At 41.0% G+C, this 22856-nt stretch overlaps 1 protein-coding gene across 2 annotated transcripts in view; it reads left to right on the top strand.

The window, feature by feature from the left end:
• The first annotated feature begins 2598 nt into the window (after window positions 1-2598).
• LOC135512736 (protein strawberry notch homolog 2-like) overlaps window positions 2599-22856 on the top strand; it is a 116953-nt gene continuing 96695 nt past the window's right edge. For both annotated transcript variants that reach the window (XM_064935061.1, XM_064935062.1), the window contains exon 1: window positions 2599-2980. The gene's annotated coding sequence lies outside the window, so the exon portion shown is untranslated. The remainder of the gene's footprint in view (window positions 2981-22856) is intronic.

Raw genomic sequence — 22856 nt, 5'->3', positions numbered from 1 at the left:
TCAATGGTTATTATTACTGTGAGATAATTATAGTTTCCAATTCCGTATTCATGATGCATTAAAGGTTCAATGCAGCTGTTTTTACCTCAATAACAAATCATTTCTGGGTAGCAATTAAGTACCTTACTTTGATAATTTTCAATGAAAATGGTCAAAAGTAAACAAGAATAGCTTCTTAGCAAAGAGCAATTTCATAAGCAAGAATTTTGCTAGGACTCTCTGGGATCTGGGAGGGGAAAACTGAAAATGATCTGTTATTAGCAGGGAGGTTTGGAACTTTTCTTAGTACTCAATTCCAACACTTTCCAACTTCATATTCATTATCTCCAGCACCATACCAGTGTCTACATATGTGAAAATAGAGCTATCTACGAAAACGTATGTAGCGTCTGAATGGTTTGAGCTACAAACTAGCTAACTGCAGCCTCTGAAGGTAAACTGGTACCAGTTAAAAAAAAATAATGGAAGTATGGATGTAGTTTTACACAGAACCCGACAAAAGTTTGGACACACCTACTCATTCAAGGGTTTTTCTTTATTTTGACTATTTTCTACATTTTTTACATTGTTGAAAAATAGTGAAGACATCAAAACTATGAAATAACACAAAATGAATCATATAGTAACCAAAAAGGTGTTAAACAAATATTTAAACATTATATTTGAGTAGCTAGCCTTTGCCTTGATGACAGCTTTACACACTCATGGCATTCTCTCAAACAACTTCCCCTGGAATGCTTTTCCAACAGCATTGTTCCCACAAATGTAATAATGCTGCCGGAGAAGAAGGCAGATGCTTTACGTGTCCCCAAAACAGATTGTTTTTTTGTTTGTTTATTTGCGTTTTTTGTAACTTCTTTTCTTTTCTTATTTTTGTACATCATGTTGCCGCTAGCATCTCTTATGACCGAAAATAATTTTTGGACATCAGGACTGTGATTACTCACCACAGACTGGCAGAATCTTTTTTTCCCTTTAACTAGTCTGACGAGCCCGACGAGAATGATATACTGCTTTCTCTGGAACAGTCCCAGGTGAGGAGGTGGAGAAAAAGGGGCCAAAGGGTGGGCTGCCTTCTGAGAATTCATAGGCGATCGAATAAACCCCCACTTCCTTCCATTCTGCTAGCAAATGTGCAATCTTTGGAGAATAAAATAGATGACCTACGCACAAGATTAAACTACCAACATAACATTCAAAACTGTAATATCTTATGCTTCACGGAGTGGTGGCTGAACGACGACACTATCATTGACTACAGCTCAGCGTTCAACACCATAGAGCCCTCAAAGCTCATCAATAAGCTAAGGACCCTGGGACTAAACACCTCCCTTTGCAACAGGATCCTGGACTTCCTGAAGGGCCGCCCCCAGGTGGTAAGGATATGTGACAACACATTTGCCACACTGATCCTCAACACAGGGACCCCATCAGGGGTGCATGCTCAGTCCCCTCCTGTACTCCCTGTTCACTCATGACTGCACGGCCAGGCTCAACTCCAACACCATCATTAATTTTGCCGATGACACAACAGTGGTAGGCCTGATCACCGACCACAACGAGACAGCCTATAGGGAGGAGGTCAGAGACCTGGCCGTGTGGTGCAAGGACAATAACCTCTCCCTCAGTGTGATCAAGACAAAGGAGATGAGTTACCTTGGTGTCCACATCACCAACAAACTAACATGGTTCAAGCACACCAAGACCGTCGTGAAGAGGGCACAACAAAACCTATTCCCTCTCAGGAGACTGAAACGATTTGGCATGGGTCCTCAGCTCCTCAAAAGGTTCTACAGCTGCACCATCAAGTGCATCCTGACTGGTTGTATCACTGCCTGGTATATCAACTGCTCGGCCTCCGACCGCAAGGCACTATAGAGGGTAGTGCGATTGGCCAAGCTTCCTGCCATCCAGGACCTCTATACCAGGCGGTGTCAGAGGAAGGCCCTAAAAATTGTCAAAGACTCTAGCCACCCTAGTCATAGACTGTTCTCTCTGCTACCGCAAGGCAAGCGGTACCGGAGTGCCAAGTCTTGGTCCAAGAGGCTTCAAAAAAGCTTCTACCCCCAAGCCATAAGACCACTGAACTGAAATGGCTACCCGGACTATTTGCATTGCCCCCCTTCCTTCTTTTACACTGCTGCTACTCTCTTTTGTTATCATCAATGTACAGTCACTTAAATAACTCTACCCACATGTACATATTACCTCAACTAACTCGCTATTGTTATTTTACTGCTGCTCTTTAATTACTTGTTACTTGTATTTCTTATTCTTATCGTTTTTTTATTTGTATTTTTTTAATGTATATATCTATATATTTTTTAACGCATTGTTGGTTAGGGGCTCGTAAGTAAGCATTTCACTGTTGAATTCGGCGCATGTGCCTTATAAAGTTAGATTTGATTAAAAGTAAGAAACTGTTATTTTCAAAACCTGCAAAGAGTTTCTAGCCAGAGGGAGGGTATTTTCTTACTCTCCACATCACCGCGAATCTAATAGGGTGTTTTTTGAAGATGATTTTCGAATTGCTCAATATAACCAGCAGCAGGCGTTGTAAACACTGTTGTTGATGATCTTTGATTTTAGGGCCTTTTCAAAACAGCTGAGAATAGGCAATGTATGCAATAGACTGTAGTGTTTGAATTGGCTAAATTGTGTTAAGAATATTTTTTTGTAGTGTTTCCTGAACTTAATTATTTTTCTTTTCGTTTTTAATTGTCAAAGTTACTTCGGCAGATAAAGTATGCTGTTTGTTATCCACGAACCTCAAGCCACAATCAGAGTAGCCTACAGTGTGACGACAGCAGCGGAACTATCTGCTTTCAATTCAAAATGGCAGCGTCTATCAGGAAGTGAAGAAACAACTGAAAATAATAAGTTGGATCAAATTCCTTGTTTCGGTTAATTTAACTCAGGAATTCGATTGAAAACATACGTGCGATCTGAGCTGGGATTTAGAATAAGTAACACATTCGTGGTAAGTTTAATTTAAGCGTTTCATTAAGATTAAACACGGTGCGAACGACACATCGGCAGCTAATGTTAGCTAGCTAGCTACTGTTAGCTATCAATTCCAAACTCCAGCGGCTCGAGCCTTCTTGTCAAGCAGCTTGATTTTCGTTAACTTGGTAGTCAGGCTAGTTTAAGTCGTCGCACTTTGATAGCACCAATTTGTTTAGCTAAGTAACATTGGTGCATGTATAAGTTCAATTGTTTCATAGTTAATGCTGCTGAAATGTCAAATGTCCATATTTTTGTTTGTTCAGGTTGAGGTTCGCAAAGTTCTACATTTTCGTTTTGCTATCGTTATCTCTTACCCAGCTAGTTTTGTTAAAGCTTTGTGGTACTAACTCGCTCAGCTAACACCTTGGCCTGGCTAGTGGTAGCTAGCAAGCTATCTCTGCATTTGCACTTCTTAGTTAGCTAACCTAGAGAGTGGAGTAGGGGGAATAGCTGGAGGGGATATGTGTCACTAGCTTGCCTGGATTGTAGATCACGGACAGCTGTGAGGAGGCATTGACCCCTTAAGAGTTAGTCTTGCTTATCTGAGTATGTGTAAAACTAGTGGAACTTTATAGCCCTAGCCGTAGAAATGTTAGCTATTGAGTCTGCCTGCCATTGATACCACTTATTTTTTAGAAATATATATAGCAAATTGTATTTGTCGGCTTGTGTAGCGTGAAATGCTTGCTTATGAGACCTTCGCAACAATGCAGAGTTTAAAAATAGCAACACGAGGAATAAAATACATAAGAATGGAACTAGTTAACAGTTATATACAGTGCCAGTACCAGATCAGTGTGCAGAGGTATTTGAGGTAGATATTGTATCTTCTTGTAGGAAGGGTAAAGTGACTAGGCATCAGGATAGATAGTAAAAATAAAGAACAGTGTATCAGCAGCAAATTGTGTGTGTGTGGTCTGTTGGCCTGTGTGATGTTTGTTGTCGGTATGTGTGTGAATTTTATTTAACCTTTATTTAACTGGGCAAGTCAGTAAAGAATACATTTTGACCAAACCCTATCCCGGACAACGCCAATTGTGCGCCACCCTATGGGACTCCCAATCACTGCCGGTTGTGATACAGCCTGGAAGCGAACCAGGGTCTGTAGTGAAGCTTCTAGCACCGAGATGCTGCACCACTCGGGAGCCCCAAAAAAAAAAAAAAGTTTTTGGGGGGGTCTCCGACATATAGATCACCAATGAATTTTAAATGTACATACATTTTTATGTGTTCCATCGCATACTGTCATAAACATAAACCTCCCAGCTACTATCCCATCAAAGCTACATTGACATTATCCTACTCCTGGTTAGCCACTATTGGCTTAAAAAGCCAAACGTAACACAATCTGCCAGTTAATTTCCAGCAATATTGCCTATGTCTGTTTGGTGCGCACATTTGTTTCACTCCCGAGTGTAGCCAGTTAGCGATGCTAATGATTAACGGTCTTGGGGTTAGACAGAAAGACTTTACCCCAAAACCTTCTCAATTAAATGTTAAGTGCAAAGTAGGCTTAAAATACAAAGATATCATGATTAATTGTATCAATTGGGTGGCCATTGTTTTCCAAATTCTGCAATGACGTGCTGCAGCAGTGGGCCCAACAGCAGAAACTGACTGAGACATTCATCTCTTGCTTAATGTGCAATTAAAAGAGAATTACAATTGGTCTTCTGATGTGATTTAAGCATGGATATGTGCCAAGAAGGTCCATTTTCATTGTTTCTCTATTGAGAGTAGGCTTGTCAAGATACCAACATTTTACAAATAAGATACCATTTTCTAGCGTGTCCTGCGTTGCATGTAATGATGCGGTGCGTATCGTTGCTCCAATGTGTACCTAACCATAATAAACATCAATGCCTTTTCTTAAAGTCAATACACAAAAGTATATATTTTTAAACCTGCATATTTAGCGAAAAGAAATCCAGGTTAGCAGGCAATATTAACCAGGTGAAATTGTGTCACTTCTATTGCGTTCATTGCACGCAGTCAATGTATATGCAACCGTTTGGGCCGCTTAATTTGCCAAAATCTTACGTAATTATGACATAACATTGAAGGTTGTGCAATGTAACAGGAATATTTAGACTTATGGATGCCACCCCTTAGATAAAATACGGAACGGTTCCGTATTTCACTGAAAGAATAAATGTCTGGTTTCCGGATTCGACCATATTAATGGCCTAAGGCTCGTATTTCTGTGTTATGTTACAACTAAGTCTATGATTTGATATCGCAGTCTGACTGTGCGGTGGTAGGCAGCAGCAGGCTTGTAAGCATTCATTCAAACAGCACTTTCGTGCGTTTGCCAGCAGCTGTTTATGACTTCAAGTCTATCAACTCCCGAGATTAGGCTTGTGTAACCGATGTGAAATGGCTAGCTAGTTAGCGGGGTGCGCGCTAATAGCGTTTCAAATGTCACTCGCTCTGAGACTTGGAGTGGTTGTTCCCCTTGTGTTCCTGGTTCGAGCCCAGGCAGGAGCGAGGAGAGGGACGGAAGCTATATACTGTTACACTGGCAATACTAAAGTTCCTATAAGAACATCCAATAGTCAAAGGTTAATGAAATACAAATGGTATAGAGAGAAATAGTCCTATAATTCCTATAATAACTACAACCTAAAACTTCTTACCTGGGAATATTGAAGACTCATGTTAAAAGGAACCACCAGCTTTCATATGTTCTCATGTTCTGAGCAAGGAACTTTTACTTTCTTCTCCAACACTTTGTTTTTGCATTATTTCAATCAAGTTGAACATGTTTCATTATTTATTTGAGGCTAAATTGATTTTTATTGATGTATCATATTAAGTTAAAATAAGTGTTCATTCAGTATTGTTGTAATTGTCATGATTACAAATAAATAAATAAAAATCGTCCGATTTAAATAGGTATCAGCTTTTTTTTGGTCCTCCAATAATCGGTATTGCCGTTGAAAAATCATAATCGGTCGACCTCTAATCGCGATACCACAGTGGGGAAAAAGATGTGGCCTAGCATCCTGTTTGCCCCGTCCCCCAGGTGCTTGTTCACATTTTCTAAATGTTCTACAAAAACCTGTCTCTGAAATTCACACTTCTACTCAATACAATGTATTGAATTTAACTTCAGACTTTTCAGTGTATAATAGAATACTGCATAGAATGGCTGATTTGCTAAGTCCTACCTGTGATTTGTCTGGAAGAAGGAATATACACCAGCGCTCCAGCTATTACCACAAGTCTGTCCTCCCCAGTTCAGGTGCCACCAACCTCATGTGATATTCAGTACCAGTCAAAAGTTTGGACACCTACTCATTCAAGGGTTTCTTTATTTTGACTATTTTCTACATTGTAGAATAATAGTGACTACATTAAAACTATGAAATGGCACATGGAATCATGTAGTAACCAAAAAAAGATTAAACAAATCAAAATGTATTTTATATTTGAGATTCTTTAAAAGTAACCACCATTTTTCTTGATGACAGTTTTGCACTCAACGAATAGGTCTGTCTGAACTTTTTTGTATTTAAATATTATTTCACCCTCTTTTCTCCCCAATTTTGAGGTATGCAATTGGTAGTCTTGTCCCACGCTGGAACTTTCATGTGGACTCGAGAGGCGAAGGTCGAGAGTCGGGCGTCCTCCGATACAACCCAGCCAAGCCGCACTGCTTCTTGACACACAGCCCGCTTAACCCGGAAGCCAGCCGCACCAATGTGTCGGCGGAAACACTGTACACCTGGCGACTGTCAGCGTGCATTGCGCCCGGCCTACCATAGGAGTTGCTAGTGCCCAATGGGGCAAGAACATCCCTGCCAGCCTAACCCTCCCCTAACCAGGACGACACTGGGCCAATTGTGCGCAGCCTCATTGGTCTCCCGGTCGTACCAGGATCTCTAGTGGCACAGCGAGCACTGCGATGCAGGGCCTTAGACCACTGTGCCACTCAGGAGGCCCTATGTGTCCAAACTTTTGACTGGTACTGTACATGCAAAAGGATCTGCATGTTGTGTCAAAGGAAAAACGCTGCATGAAACCTTAATTACAGTTAACACATTCTCTCCATCCCTTCACACACACTCAATCTCCCTCACTCTCATCAACATGCGCACACCTCTCTCTCCTCCACAAACACACACTGCTCCCAACTTTTAAAATGTTAGTCACCAAACAGAATTTAAGAAGCACCAGATATGGTGCTTTAAAAAATATATAGTTTCGGCTTACATTAGGCCTATATGAATCCTACTGTATACCGTGCAACACTAATTGAGTAAAAAAAACAACTAAAACGGGGAGAACAGAATTCCGGAAAATACAAAAAATATTTTGGTTATTTAACTAGGGATGCATGATATATCGGTGAACATGTCGGAATCGGCAGATACTAGCTAAAAATGGCAACATCGGTATCGGCCGATGTTAAAAACCGATGTCAAAGCTACCGTGCATATCTATATAACGTAGGTACATGGCGTAATGACGCCACGTAAAATTTTGCGCTACACATGCAACACAGCATTCCTAACCTAGCTCACACTATTTTTCAGATGTTGCCCTACCAGAGTTACACAGAAATAGCTTTACGACATACATACTATGGAATGTTTGGGTCTTTGTGTGTCAAAAAGATACAGTAACACTGTCAAAGCTGTACACAAAAAATTCTCCAAACAAGCAAACCCTGAACACAAACAATGTGTTTACGATACCGCGTTGGTAATAAAGCATAATTTATTCGACCGCAACTTCTGGGGGTAGCTAGCTCTAGCTTGGTACCTAGCTTGCACCAATACAACCAGCCTGAAAACAATAACCAGTAGAAACCGCAGTCATTTTCACTATTCTTAGCAATGATTTAGGAATCCTTGTAAGCAATAGCAAGGTTGCCACTTGTTGTTCGCCTATTGAAATTAAACTTCAGTTCATGAAAATAAATAGCAAGCCTGCAGCTTAATTAACCCTGTTGCCCAAAGCTAAAGTTATAAGCAGCCAGCGAGCTTCATCTGGCCAGTGAGGCTCGACTGGACCAGGTTATGTGTTGTGAAGCTAGCCACAGTAAGGATTAGGCACAATAGTGGCATTTGCCTTTGAAAATACAAGTGTAATTGACAGTGATGCAAATGAATACAAATTATATAATTATGCTGTACTTTTATTTAGAAGGCTAACCGTGAAGTCCACTTGTGGCTAATCCTTAAAAAATATCTATTTTTAAATTTGACACTCAAAGGCCCAAACACCGTTCCATAGAAATCCAGGTTGAGAATGAAATGACTCAACAATGTAACGGCACAGCAAGTAAGTGAAAGAGATAGGTTTTGATTGTTTTACTGGTATTGGGGACATAAGTAAATGCCAACAAAATAACTTGTTGGTGTGTGTAACCTTTATTTTACTAGGCAAGTTAGTTAATAAAGAACAAAGTCTTATTTACAATGACGGCGCTGGGCCAATTCTGCACCACCCTATGGGTCTCCCAATCATGGCCGGATGTGATACAGCTTGGATTCGAACCAGGGACTGTTGGTACGCCTCTTGCACTGAGATGCAGTGCCTTAGACCGCTGCATCCGTGTGTGTGTGTGTGTTAATTATTTAACTGTCTAGAATGCTTAAAAGGCATCTAAAATTAAATATCTGTTATTGTGTTTTTTGGCATCGGACAAAAAATGTAATATTGGTGCATCACTATTATTAACCATTAGTTTGCCGGGAATATTGACAAATTGTCTGTACCCAAGAACCAGGGGAAGGGCTGCAGGGTAGAGGAGAAAAATGGCTATTTGAAAGCTATTACAAAATGAGTAGCTCGTGACATGTTTCATTTAAATAAAAAAAATTGTGCTCATGCTAGCAAATGTTGGAGACCCCTGAGTGTGTGTGTGTGTGTAGGGTCAGTGCAAGATAATTTGCATACCATTAATTGACTATTTAGCCATCTGGCTATTTAGCAGTCTGACGGCTTGGGGGTAGAAGCTGTCTCTGAGCCTGTTGGCCCGAGAGCCGATGCTCCGGCACCGTTTTCCGGACAGTAGCAGAGTGAACAGTTTGCGGCTGGAGTCTTAGGCAATTTTTCAGGCCTTCCTCTGACCCCACCTGATATAGAGGTCATGGATGGCAGTGAGCTTGGCCCCATTGATGTTCTGGGCTGTCTGCACCACCACCTGGCAGTCAAGGGCACTGCATTTGCCATACTAACAGTAGTGAAAAGTATTTAAGTAAAAATACTTTAAAGTATTTTTTTACTTTTACTTCACTACATTCCCAAATAAAATTATTTACTTTTTACTCCATACATTTTCCCTGACATCCAAAAGTACTTGTTACACTTAGCAGATAGACAAAGTTGTTAATAACAATTAAACTGTTTTGCCTTGTTAGCTGAATTTAGAGCTTGTGAGAGAATACCTAAATCCAAGTTAGCTAAACTTGAAGTATAAATATTAGCTGGCTACTCACTAGCACGTGGGCTTGTGATTGAGAGATCTATAATGCCTCCTACATTATTAGTGAATGTGCATTATGCATTGTTCTGGTTACATTTGTAACAAAAAAAGGCAATTTTACAGACAGCGCTGAAAGCCATATCAGTGATTATTGCAACAACAAAAAAAGCGAGTACAAAACAATTTTGATTAAAATAATGACATTATTAGTGACTCATAGTTGTGGAAGGCATATATTCATCCTAGGTATAATTCCACAAGCTCTGTATTCATATGTATTGCCGACTGTTTTAAATGCAGTGTATTTGACCTTTAATTGTACAACAAAGCTTATTTGGAATGAACATTAATAAATCAAGATATGAATCACCCATAAGTTTGAAAAAAAAATGTAGATGAGTTTTATGACACATAGCCCAGCCCTAATGTGTGCCATGCTAAGTCCTTATTGATGTGGACTCAAGCTCTCAATCCGCTCCGTGGATAGGGGTGTGCTCTCCCCTCTTTCTCCTATAGTCCACGATCAGCTCCTTGGTCTTACTGACGTTGAGGGAGAAATTGTTGTCCTGGCACCACACTGCTAAGTCTCTGACCTCCTCCCAGTAGGCTGACACATCGCCATCGGTGATCAGGCGTACAACTGTTGTCGTCAGATGGTGTTGGAGTTGTTCGTGGCCACCCAGTTGTGGGTGAACCGGGAGTACAGGAGAGGACTAAGCATCACCAAGCTAGGGACCCTGGGACTGAACCACTCCCTCTGGAATACGATCCTGGACTTCCTGACGGCCTGCCCCCAGGTGGTGAGGGTCGGTAACAACACATCCGCCACGCTGACCTTCAACACAGGGACCCCTCAGGGGTGTTGAAGGCCAGCGTAGTGGAGGTGTTGTTACCTACCCTCACCACCTGGGGCCAGCCTGTCAGGAAGTCCAGGATCGTGTTCCAGAGGGAGTGGTTCAGTACCAGGGTCCCTAGCTTGTTGATTAGCCTGGAGGGGACTATGCTTTTGATTGCTGAGCTGTCGTCTATGAACAGCATTTTCACACAGTTATTTCCTCTCTTGTCCAGGTGGTGCAATTCAAGTGCAATTGAAATTGTGGTATGGGATGATGGTGTTGATGTGTGTCATGACCAGCGTTTCAAAGCACTTCATACTTACAAATGTGAGTACTACAGGGTGATAGTCATTTTGGCAGGGTACCTTGGAGCTCTTGGGAACAGTGATAATGGTGGCCTGTTTGAAACATGTTGGGATTACAGACTGGGACAAGGGGAGATTGAAAAGGTCTGTGAAGTCACTTGCCAGCTGGTCTGTTAACTTCTTGCGTCGAGCAATCCCGTATCCGGGAGCGTAATCATAGCCTCAAGCTCATTAGCATAACGCAACGTTAACTATTTTTGAAAATCACAAATGAAATGAAATAAATATATTGGCTCACATGCTTAGCCTTTTGTTAACAACACTATCTCAGATTTTCAAAATATGCTTTTCAACCATAGCTACACAAGCATTTGAGTATTCATAGCTAGCATAGCATTAAGCCTAGCATTCAGCAGGCAACATTTCACAAAAACAAGAAAAGCATTCAAATAAAATAATTTACCTTTGAAGAACTTCGGATGTTTTCAATGACGAAACTCAGATAGCGAATGTTCAGTTTTTCCAAAAAATATTATTTGTGTAGGAGAAATCGCTCCGTTTTGTTCATCACGTTTGGCTAAGAAAAACCCCAGAAAATTCAGTCATTACAACACCAAACTTTTTTCCCCCAAATTAACTCCATAATATCGACAGAAACATGGCAAACGTTGTTTAGAATCAATCCTCAAGGTGTTTTTCACATATCTATTCGATGATAAATCATTTGTGGCAGTTGACTTTCTCCTCTGAAGCAAATGGTAAAATGCACGCAGCTGGAGATTACGCAAAAATTTTGACGGAGGACACCAAGCGGGTACTTGGTAAATGTAGTCTCTTATGGTCAATCTTCCAATGATATGCCTACAAATACGTCACAATGCTGCAGACACCTTGGGGAAACGACAGAAAGTGTAGGCTCATTCCTGGCGCATTCACAGCCATATAAGGAGACATTGGAACACAGCGCCCTCAAAATCTGGGCCATTTCCTGTTTGAAATGTCATCTTGGTTTCGCCTGTAGCATCAGTTCTGTGGCACTCACAGATAGTATCTTTGCAGTTTTGGAAACGTCAGTTTTCTTTCCAAAGCTGTCAATTATATGCATAGTCGAGCATCTTTTCGTGACAAAATATCTTGTTTAAAACGGGAATGTTTTTTTTTTATCCAAAAATTAAAAGAGCGCCCCCTATATCGAAGTTAATGCTTTGAGAACGCACCCTAGTATTCCCGCTGGCACGGAGGCCTTGTGATTGTTAACCTGTTTAAATGTTTTGCTTACATTGGCCATGGCGAGTGAGATCACACAGTCATCCAGTCCAAAACAGGGTCTTTCACGCAAGCCACAGTGTTATATTCCTCGACACAAGCATAAAGGGCTTTTAGCTTGTTTGGTAGTTCTGGCTGGCAGTTGAGATAGACCCTCTTACCCTTTCTCTGGATTCCTTGGAGGTACAAGTAAGGGTAATTGCCCATGAAGAACTCAAATGACCATTCTCTCACAAATCTGTAGCCACTTAACACAGTTTTATCCCCCCAGCAGAGTACAATTGCCACAGTTACTTTGCTGCCTGCAGGATAGTCAGGGAAAATGCTAACCTTGACACAGGTTGCCATGGCTGCTTTTCCAATTAATTTGTTTCCCCTTGTGAGGGATACTATTTACTGATTGTGAAGTGAATGATATGCTGTGTTGCTGAGCTTCCTGACTATCCAGTGACATGGTCACTGGCCTTGCTGTTGTGAATGTCTAACCACCTCGCTCTCTTTCCCCACGGCCACTGGATCTTAATGGCAGCAGACAAGCTGTTTAACTATTGGAGTGTAATGCAGGAATAGGCCTACTGAGTGAAAACCACAAGCTTCCGCCCTCTCTTCTCTAGGGTGGCAGTGTACCCCAGAGCTCGATCAATAGACACCGGTTCTCTTCATGATGACGTATTGACATGTCATTGTAAAGAAATTATACTCCATTGTTCCTCTTTTGGCATGTCCTGTGAAACAGCGGTGTTGATGAAATGGATCTTGCATGAAGAATAAATGCAAAATGTTGACTTTGTATTGACAATGCAAACAAACTAACATTTAGGCTGTCTTCCGGAGGATGTTTATAAATGTGCTATAACCGAAATCTTAATGGTTGTTGATGCCTTGTTGCTAGGCTGTGTGAGTTGAGCCACAGTCTTGCTCCCAGTCAATGCTCCGAAGGGCACAAGGCTCTGTTGTCAAGCGCAGGCAGGAGTAGCAGAAGGGACGGAGAGCAGGGTGAGCATTGCTGTGATTTAATGCACCCAAACAGCCCGACATGGACTTTTTGTGCTTCTCCACTCCAGCCGGAGCTAGTGATCAATTTCATTTATGACCTCTGGGCTGATTCGAGCAAGAGGGGAAAAATGTAGAGTTGAGGAGGGAGGAGTCGGGGTTGTGTAATGGGTTTGACTGTTCCAGCCGTTCCTGGAATCTGGCCTTCATTAGGTAATGGTCCATGTATTAAACATGAACTTGATCCGGCAAAGCCATGGCTTTTGGAGCTAAAAGGGGTATACTGTTCCTACTACAGAGTCAAGACACCAAGCCTTTTCTGGTTGGCTATGTCCTATGTGTGTGTCGGCCACATGAGCCATTCTGAAGATGATTAAAATGCTGGAGAGCGTGCTCAATGTGGTGCCTTGCAGTAGGTTGTGGAAAGCTGAGGAGTATGTCAACATCCTTCTCTGAAAAGCAAACATTATAATTTCACCATGGGACTGATCCAGGAAGGAAATATGAGGGAAGTATTAACAACCACATTGATGGATGAAGATGAATAACATATGTGTCATTGTCCAAGCTAGCCTAGATTGTGGGCAGAGACATTTTAAGATGTCTATTTTAACACATACCCAACAACAAATAATGTATTTATGAAGTACCTGGAAATGTAGCCATAGCATGAGGAGTATTTGCATTCATAAATAACAAAACATGCCTTGTAGTTTTGCATCTACACAGAGCATTCCCATGAGTGCCTACAGAAATAGATGATTGCAAATTAGCTGCTATTTCTCATTCTCTCTCATCAATGATGTGTGTAAAAACTGCAGAGCGAAGGGGCTGTTTTCATTAGTAGTTAATTTATGGAGAACGATTAGTGTAGTACTGCTGGTGCAGAGGATTGTAATTATTGTGTGGATGGTTTGTCAACTCACTCAGATCTGCATATGTACTTTAGCATACTTGTCTACGTGATGACAGACACTGGGGGAATTGTCTTAATCACATACAGATCTGGAACCAGGCTAATGTAATGCTACTGTATGTGACATAAGCACTCTTTTCTGTGACCTGGTGAAAAAGGAGCTTAACTCTTTTACTCCTCTCCCTGGTGATGGATTCCTTGTGGCAGTGGTGGAAAAAGTACTTAATTGTCATACTTGAGTAAAAGTAGAGATGCCTTAATAGAAAATGACTTAAGTAAAAGTCACCCAGTAAAATACTACTCAAGTAAAAGTATTTGGTTTTAAGTATATTTAAGTATCAAAAGTAAAAGTGTAAATAATTTAACTTCCTTATATTAAGCAACTTAGACGGCACACTCCCAATACTCAGACATAATTTACAACCAAAGCATTTGTGTTTAGTATTTTGTCAAAAATATAAATATTAAAGTACAAATACCTAAAGTAAAAATACTTTAAAGTACTACTTAAGTACTTTACACCACTGCCTGGGGCCATTTGGAGTGAACATTCTCAGGAGATTATCTTGTTTGACTTGAAGATTATCTCCAACTCACTTTTAACCCCACCTCGGGTTGAGCTCACCTATGTAGGAGAAAATGTAATACACTGCATGACCAAAAGTATGTGGACACCTGCTCGTCGGACATCTCATTCCAAAATCATGGGCATTAATATGGAGTTGGTCCACCTTTGCTATAACAGCCACCACTCTTCTGGGAGGCTTTCCACTAGTTGTTGGAACATTGCTGCAGGGACCTTCTTCCATTTAGTCACAACAGCATTAGTGAGGTCAGGCCCTGATGTTGGCGGGTTAGGCCTGGCTCGCAGTTGGTGTTCCAATTAATCCCAAAGGTGTTCGATGGGGTTGAGGTCAGGGCTCTGTGCAGGCAAGTCAAGTTCTTCCTCACCGATCTAGACAAACAATTTCTGTATGGACCTCACTTCATGCACGGGGGTATTGTCCTGCTGAAATAGGAAAGGGCCTTCCCCAAACTGTTGCCACATAGTTGGAAGCACATAATCGTCTAGAATATCATTGTATGCTGTAGAGTTAATTTTTCCCTTCACTAGAACTAAGGGGCTAAGCCTGAACCATGAAAAACAGCCCCAAACAGCTGTTATTCCTCCACCAAACTTCAGTTGCATTATGCTTTTGGGCAGGTAACGTTTACAGCCAAACCTACATTCGTCTGTCGGACTGCCAGATGGTGAAGCGCGATTCATAACTCCAGAGAACGTGTTTCCGCTGCTCCAGAATCCTATGGCGTCGAGCTTTACACCACTTCACCCGATGCTTTGCATTGCGAATTGTGAACTTGTGTGTGGCTGCTCAGCCATAGAAACCCATTTCATGATGCACCCGGCGAACAGTATTTGTGCTGACGTTGCTTCCAGAGGCAGTTTGGAACTCTGTAGTGAGTGTTGTAACCAAGGACAGACCATTTTTACGTGCCTCAGCACTCGGTGGTCCCGTTCTGTGAGCTTGTGTGGCCTACCACTTTGCTTCTGAGCCGTTGTTGCTCCTCTGTGTCTCCACTTCACAATAACAGCACTTACAGTGGGCTGGGGCAGCTCTAACAGGGCAGAAATTTGAGTAACTAACTTGTTGGAAAGGTGGTGTTCTACTGCCTAAGTTTGTCAATGGAGATTGCATGGCTGTTTGCTTGATTTTATACACCTGTCAGCAACGTGTGTGGCTGAAATAGCAGAATCCACTAATTTGAAGGGGTGTCCGCATTCTTTTGTATAGTGTATTTAGTCTTGTGGTGACAACTTCAACAATCTCTTAAGAGGATGAATTCCATTCGCAGAGGAAAACATTTTAGAGTGGACCTCTTGGAAGATAATACACCAAGAAATCTTGAAATGATGTCATGTCTGTAGATGCTTTTCTGTGTGTCCGGGAAGGGATTGCTCTTAGCAGTGTTGTCATAGATCAGACTCTGGCTGAGGCTTCAACGGGAGCGGAACAGAAACCAGATGAGTCCTCTTAACACTTGTTCACTGTAGGAAGCGGCTATCTTGAAAGCAAAAATACCCAGTTAGACTGGCACCGGATGTGCTGAGCTTAACATTGTGATAGTTGTGTGTTTGGGAATTGGGTGTAGAATGTGATGGATAGAGCGACTTGTAGGTGTTGCTGCTTGCAAAATCCACACATGCTAGCTAGTCTAAACCAAACAAAATAATTTACAATGGAGTACAGATACAGAATGCAGGGAGTGGTCTGGGGGCTTGAAGATTGGCCTTGCAGCCAAGATGAATAACATATTGTGTAGTTTTTATTCCACCCCCAGCTTTCCCATCTCTTTCAGTATTTAGTCGTTCCAGCCACTCTTCCTCAGCCTCTGTCTACAGCCAAGCCATGTCCCTAGAGCACTCCAAATGTCATAGGTGGTGACCAATTCCTCTAAACTCTTGCCTTGCCCTGTCAAGCGTCAATACAAAGCAGTAGCTTTATTAGATATTAGCCTTTCACAGAAATATTTGTATGTCTTTATTCCACAGATAAGGCACCAATATTAGAATGAACAGATCCGTCATTTGCAGTCATCTATTTATATTTTTCAATGGTTGCCTGAAGAGGGCGGTCTACGAGCTGCTCATCATTGTCTTAAGTCAAGACTTGAGAGAGAGTAGGCATCATGGCCTAAAATTTAACACCCGTCAAATGCGACCTTATTCTAAAATGGATTAAGTAACCCCCAAAAATCCTCAGCTATCTACACACAATAGCCCATAATGACAAAGCGGCCAGCTCTAGGAAGAGTCTTGGTAGTTCTAAACTTCTTCCTTTTAAGAATGATGGAGGCCACTGTGTTCTTGGGAACCCTCAATGCTGCAGAAATGCTTTGGTACCCTTACCCAGATCTGTGCCTCGACACAATCCTGTCTCAGAGCTCCATGGACAATTCCTTCAACTTCATGGCTTGGTTTTTGCTCTGACATGCTCTGTCAACTGTGGGACGTTATATACAGTTGAAGCCGGAAGGTTACATACCGTAGCCATATACATTTAAACTCAGTTTTTCACAATTCCTGACATTTCATCCTAGTAAAAATGCCATGTTTTAGGTCAGTTAGGATCACCACTTCATTTTAAGAATGTGAAATGTCAATAATAGTACAGTGATTTATTTCAGCTTTTATTTCTTTCATCACATTCCCAGTGGGTCTGAAGTTTACATACATTCAAGTAGTATTAGTATTTGGTAGCAATGCCTTTAAATGGTTTAACTTAGGTAAAATGTTTTGGGTAGCCTTCCACGAGCTTCCCACAATAAGTTGGGTGAATTTTTTTTCTCTCTCATTCCTCCTGACATAGCTGGTGTAACTGAGTCAGGTTTGTAGGCCTCCTTGCTTGCACACAATTTTTCAGTCCTGCCCACAAATTTTCGATAGGATTCAGGTCAGGGCTTTGTGATGGCCACGCCAATACCTTGACTTTGTTGTCCTTAAGCCATTTTGCCACAACTTTGGAAGTATGCTTGGGGTCAATGTCCATTTGGAAGAACCATTTCCTTCCTGACTTATGTCGCTTCAATATATCCACATTATTTTCCGTCCTCATGAAGCCATCTATTTTGTGAAGTGCACCAGTCCCTCCTGCAGCACCCCCACAACATGATGCTGCCGCCCCCGTGCTTTACAGTTTGGCTTGCAAGCATCCCCCTTTTTCCTCAACATAACGATGGTCATTATGGCCAAACAGTTGTATTTTTTTCCCGTCAGACCAGAGGACATTTCTCCAAAAAGTACGGTCTTTGTCCCCATGTACAGTTGCAAACCATAGTCTAGTTTTTTTATGGTGGTTTTGGAGCAGTGGCTTCTTCCTTGCCGAGTGGCCTTTCAGGTTATGTCGATATAGAACTCGTTTTACTGTGGATATAGATGCTTTTGTATCTGTTTCCTCCAGTCCTTTGCTGCTGTTCTAGGATTGATTTGTACTTTTCGCACCAAAGTACGTTCATCTCTAGGAGACAGAACACGTCTCCTTCCTGAGTGTTATGACGGCTGCGTAGTCGAATGGTGTTTATACTTGCGTACTATAGTTTGTACAGATGAATGTGGTATCTTCAGACATTTGGAAATTGCTCCCAAGGATGAACCAGACTTGTGGAGGTCTACAATTTTTTTTTAAATCTGAGGTCTTGGCTGATTTATAAAATATTTTTCCCATGATGTCAAGCAAAGAGGCACTGGGTTTGAAGGTAGGCTATGAAATACATCCATAGGTACACCTCCAATTGACTCAAATGATGTCAATTAGGATATCAGAAGCTTCTAAAGCCATGATACCATTTTCTGGAATTTTCCAAGCTGTTTAAAGGCACAGTCAACCTAGTGTATGTAAACTTCTGACCTCCTGGAATTGTGATACAGTGAAATAATCTGTCTGTAAACAATTTTTGGAAAAATCACTTGTGTCATGCACAAAGTTGATGTGCTAACAGACTTGCCAAAACTATAGTTTGTTAACCTGTTGATGCTCTGGGGGCGCTATTTCATTTTTGGATGAAAAACGTTCGTTTTAAACAAGATATTTTGTCACAAAAAGATGCTCGACTATGCATATAATTGATAGCTTTCGAAAGAAAACACTCTGAATTTTCCAGAACTACCAAGATATTTTCTGTGCGTGCCCTAGAACGTGAGCTTCAGGCAAAACCAAGATGAGACGGCATCCAGGAAATGAGCAGGATTTTTGAGGCTCTGTTTTCCATTGTCTCCTTATATGGCTGTGAATGCGAGAGGAATGAGCCTGCCCTTTCTGTCATTTCCCCAAGGTGTCTGCAGCATTGTGACGTATTTGTAGGCAGATCATTGGAAGATTGACCATAAGAGACCACATTTACCAGGTGTCCGCCCGGTGTCCTGCGCCGAAATTGGTGCGCAAAAGACAGCTGCCAGTATTTTTCCATGGGATACAGAGAGGAAAGCAAGCTTCCACGAACTGCATATCAATGAAGAGATATGTGAAAAAACACCTTGAGGATTGATTCCAAACAACGTTTGCCATGTTTCGGTCGATATTATGTAGTTAATCCGGAAAAAGTTTTACGTTGTAGGTGACTGAATTTTCGGTTCGTTTCGGTAGCCAGAAGCAATGTAGAAAACGGAACGATTTCTCCTACACACAGACGCTTTCAGGAAAAACTGCGCATTTGGTATGTAACAGAGTCTCCTCATTGAAAACATCCGAAGCTCTTCAAAGGTAAATGATTTTATTTATTTGGTTATCTGGTTTTTGTGAAAATGTTGCGTGCTAAATGCTACTCAAAATGCTATGCTAGCTTTGCATACTCTTACACAAATTAGTCAATTTCTATGGTTCAAAAGCATATTTTGAAAATCTGAGATGACAGTGTTGTTAAGAAAAGGCTAAGCTTGAGAGCAGACGCATTATTTTCATTTTATTTGCGATTTTCAGAAATCGTTAACGTTGCGTTATGCTAATGAGCCTGAGGCTTTAGTCACGATCCCGGATCCGGGATGGGGAGTTCCAAGAGGTTTTAACAAGACATTTGTGGAATGGTTGAAAAACGAGTTTTAATGACACCAGCCTAAATGTATGTAAACTTCCACCTTCAACTGTAGTTTGGTGTGCCTTTCCAAATCATGTCCAATCAATTGAATTTACCGCAGGTGGACTCCAAGTTGTAGAAACATATTAAGGAGAATCAATGGAAATAGGATGCACCTGAGCTCAATTTAAGGTCTCATAGCAAAGGGTTCGAATACTTATGTAAATAGGGTATTTCTGTTATAAACTTCTTAAGCCTATGGGTTCCCCTACAGGAACTCCAACCCCCCCCCCCGTTCAGCTGAAACGGTGGCGCAGGGAATGCAAAAATATTCTTAGAAATATTTAACCTCCACACATTAACAAGTCCAATACCTCCAAATGAAAGATAAACACCTTGTTCATCTACCCAGGGTGTCAGATTTTTAAAATGTTTTACGGTAAAAACACAGCATATATTTGTTAGACCACCACCAAAACAAAGAAAAAACGTAGCCATTTTGTCCAGCAAAATATAAATTGACAAAAGCAGGATAAAAAAAATCATTCACTAACCTCTTGAAAATCTTCATCAGATGACAGTCATATGACATGTTACACAGTACATTTATGTTTTGTTCGATAATATGCATTTTATATCCATAAATCTCGGTTTACATTGACGCCATGTTCAGAAAATTCTCAAATGTCCGGAGGAATAATAGAAAGCTATGCCAGATAACAGAAATACTCATCATAAACTTTGACGAAAGATACGTTCTACATATAATTAAAAACATACACTGGTTCTTAATGCAACCGCTGTGTCACATTTTTTTTTTATGTTACGGAAAAAGCCTAACATTGCAATAAGCTGAGACGGCGATCAGACGTAACAATATTTTTCCTCTATGTTGGAGTCCATAGAAATGCAAAATTACAACATAAATATTCCCTTACCTTTGATCTTCCATCAGAATGTAGTGCAAGGAGTCCTAGTTCAACAGTAAATTGTTTTGTTTCATAATGTTCAATTCTAGTGTCCAAGTAGCAGCATTTGATACCACGTTCAGCTCAAATGCCCAAAAAATGACTTCTGGTCCAGGATAACTTTGCATCAAAACTTCCAAATTACATATTACAGGTCAACAAAACTGGTCAAACTAAGTGCAGAATCAATCTTCAGGATGTTATAATCATACAGATCGAATAGCATTCCAACCGGACTATTCATTTTCATCTGGGGCTGATTGGAACAGCCGACACACTCAAACGTGCCTTCAATCACATGGAAGACTTTTGCGACGCTTACTACTTTCCTTCCCATTAGGTCAAAGTTCACAGCTAATGCTCCATTACACTTTATACTGAATGAGAACATCTAGTGGAAGACATAGGAAGTGTTTCCAGATCCATAACTTGTTGGGAAGGGAGGGGGCGATGACGTCAAAGTTGCCCCAACTTTCAGGATTTCAAAACTAGTTTGGAAGATTGCCTGCCCTGTGAGTTCTTTAAATGCCAACTTTATATGGAAAAATAAACCTCACAAAGTGAGAGAAAATAAATCTTAGTGTGTGATGGCAGTCGTGTGTTGGACTTTTAACCTATTCTTAAAGATTTGTTTGATACTTTAACCTCTTGAAACTCTAGGGGCGCAATTTCATTTTTGGATGAAAAACGTTCCCTTTTTAAACAAGATATTTTGTCACAAAAAGATGCTCGACTATGCATATAATTGATAGCTTTGGAAAGAAAACACTCTGAATTTTCCAGAACTGCAAAGATATTGTCTGTGGGTGCCCTAGAACGGGAGCTACAGGCAAAACCAAGATGAAACGGCAACCAGGAAACCAGCAGGATTTTTGAGGCTCCGTTTTCCATTGTCTCCTTATATGGCTGTGAATGCGAGAGGAATGAGCCTGCCCTTTCTGTCGTTTCCCCAAGGTGTCTGCAGAATTGTGACGTATTTGTAGGCATATCATTGGAAGATTGACCATAAGAGACTACATTTTCCAGGTGTCCGCCCGGTGTCCTCCGTCGAAATTGGTGCGTCTTTTTCAGCTGCTGGTATTTTTCCATGCGATTCTGAGGGGAAAGCAGGCTTCCACGAACTGCATATCAATGAAGAGATATGTGAAAAAACATCTTGAGGATTGATTCCAAACAACGTTTGCCATGTTTCGGTCGATATTATGGAGTTAATTCGGAAAAAGTTTGACTTTTTGGCGACTGAATTTTCGGTTCGTTTCGGTAGCCAAATGTGATGTACAAAACGGAGCGATTTCTCCTACACAAAGATTCTTTCAGGAAAAACTGAACATTTGCTATGTAACTGAGAGTCTCCTCATTGAAAACGTCCGAAGCTCTTCAAAGGTAAATGATTTTATTTATTTGGTTATCTGGTTTTTGTGAAAATGTTGCGTGCTAAATGCTACTCAATGCTAAGCTAGCTTAGCATACTCTTACACAAATTAGTGATTTGCTATGGTTCAAAAGCATATTTTGAAAATCTGAGATGACAGTGTTGTTAAGAAAAGGCTAAGCTTGAGAGCAGGCGCATTATTTTCATTTTATTTGCGATTTTCAGAAATCGTTAACGTTGCGTTATGCTAATGAGCCTGAGGCTTTATTCACGATCCCGGATCCGGGATGGGGAGTATCAAGAGGTTTTAAGGACCCAAACAGCTTTTCGTTTACAATGCCACAATCTTATTTTCAATACATTTGGTGGCTTAAGTTTCCTTTAGTGGGGCCCTTATGCAGCTGAAAAACGTACTGTTAAGATGGCTGATTTCCACAAACAAATGCTTAGTTTTTGGTTCCTTCTATTACAAACATAATTTGTATAGTTGCAGTTGAAACATAGAGCCAATACATTTTGTATTGAATAACAGTGTAATTTACATGATTGTTTCAGTAAGAAAACATTGTCGTAATGAACAGCTAGCGCGTGCTTGTTATAACAAGCTCTAATTGGTTGGTGTGGAGTGTTTGTTTACATGGCCTTTGACTGTTGTAATTGTTGAAGAAAGTAAATGCAATATGTGCCATGTAAGAAAGCTAACGTTTAAGTTCCTTGCTCAGAACATGAGAACATATGAAAGCTGGTGGTTCCTTTTAACATGAGTCTTCAATATTCCCAGGTAATACGTTTTATGTTGTAGTTATTATAGGAATTATAGGACTATTTCTCTATATGATTTGTATTTCATATACCTCTGACTATTGGATGTTCTTATAGGCACTTTAGTATTGCCAGTGTAACAGTATAGCTTCCATCCCTCTCATCGCTCCTACTTGGGCTCAAACCAGGAATACATCGACGACAGCCACCCTCGAAGCAGCGTTACCCATGCAGAGCAAGGGGAACATCCACTCCAAATCCCAGAGCGAGTGATGTTTGAAACGCTATTAACTAGCTAGCCATTTCACATCAGTTACACCAGCCTAATCTCAGAAGTTGATAGGCTTGAAATCATAAACTGCGCAATGCTTGAAGCACAGGGAAGAGCTGCTGGCTAAACGCACTAAAGTGCTGTTTGAATGAATGCT

The sequence above is a fragment of the Oncorhynchus masou genome, chromosome 24 (genome assembly GCF_036934945.1).
Source record: "Oncorhynchus masou masou isolate Uvic2021 chromosome 24, UVic_Omas_1.1, whole genome shotgun sequence".
Lineage (NCBI taxonomy): Eukaryota > Metazoa > Chordata > Actinopteri > Salmoniformes > Salmonidae > Oncorhynchus > Oncorhynchus masou.
The sequence above is the reverse complement of the archived record's forward strand: the minus strand, read 5'-3'. Positions and strand labels throughout refer to the sequence as shown.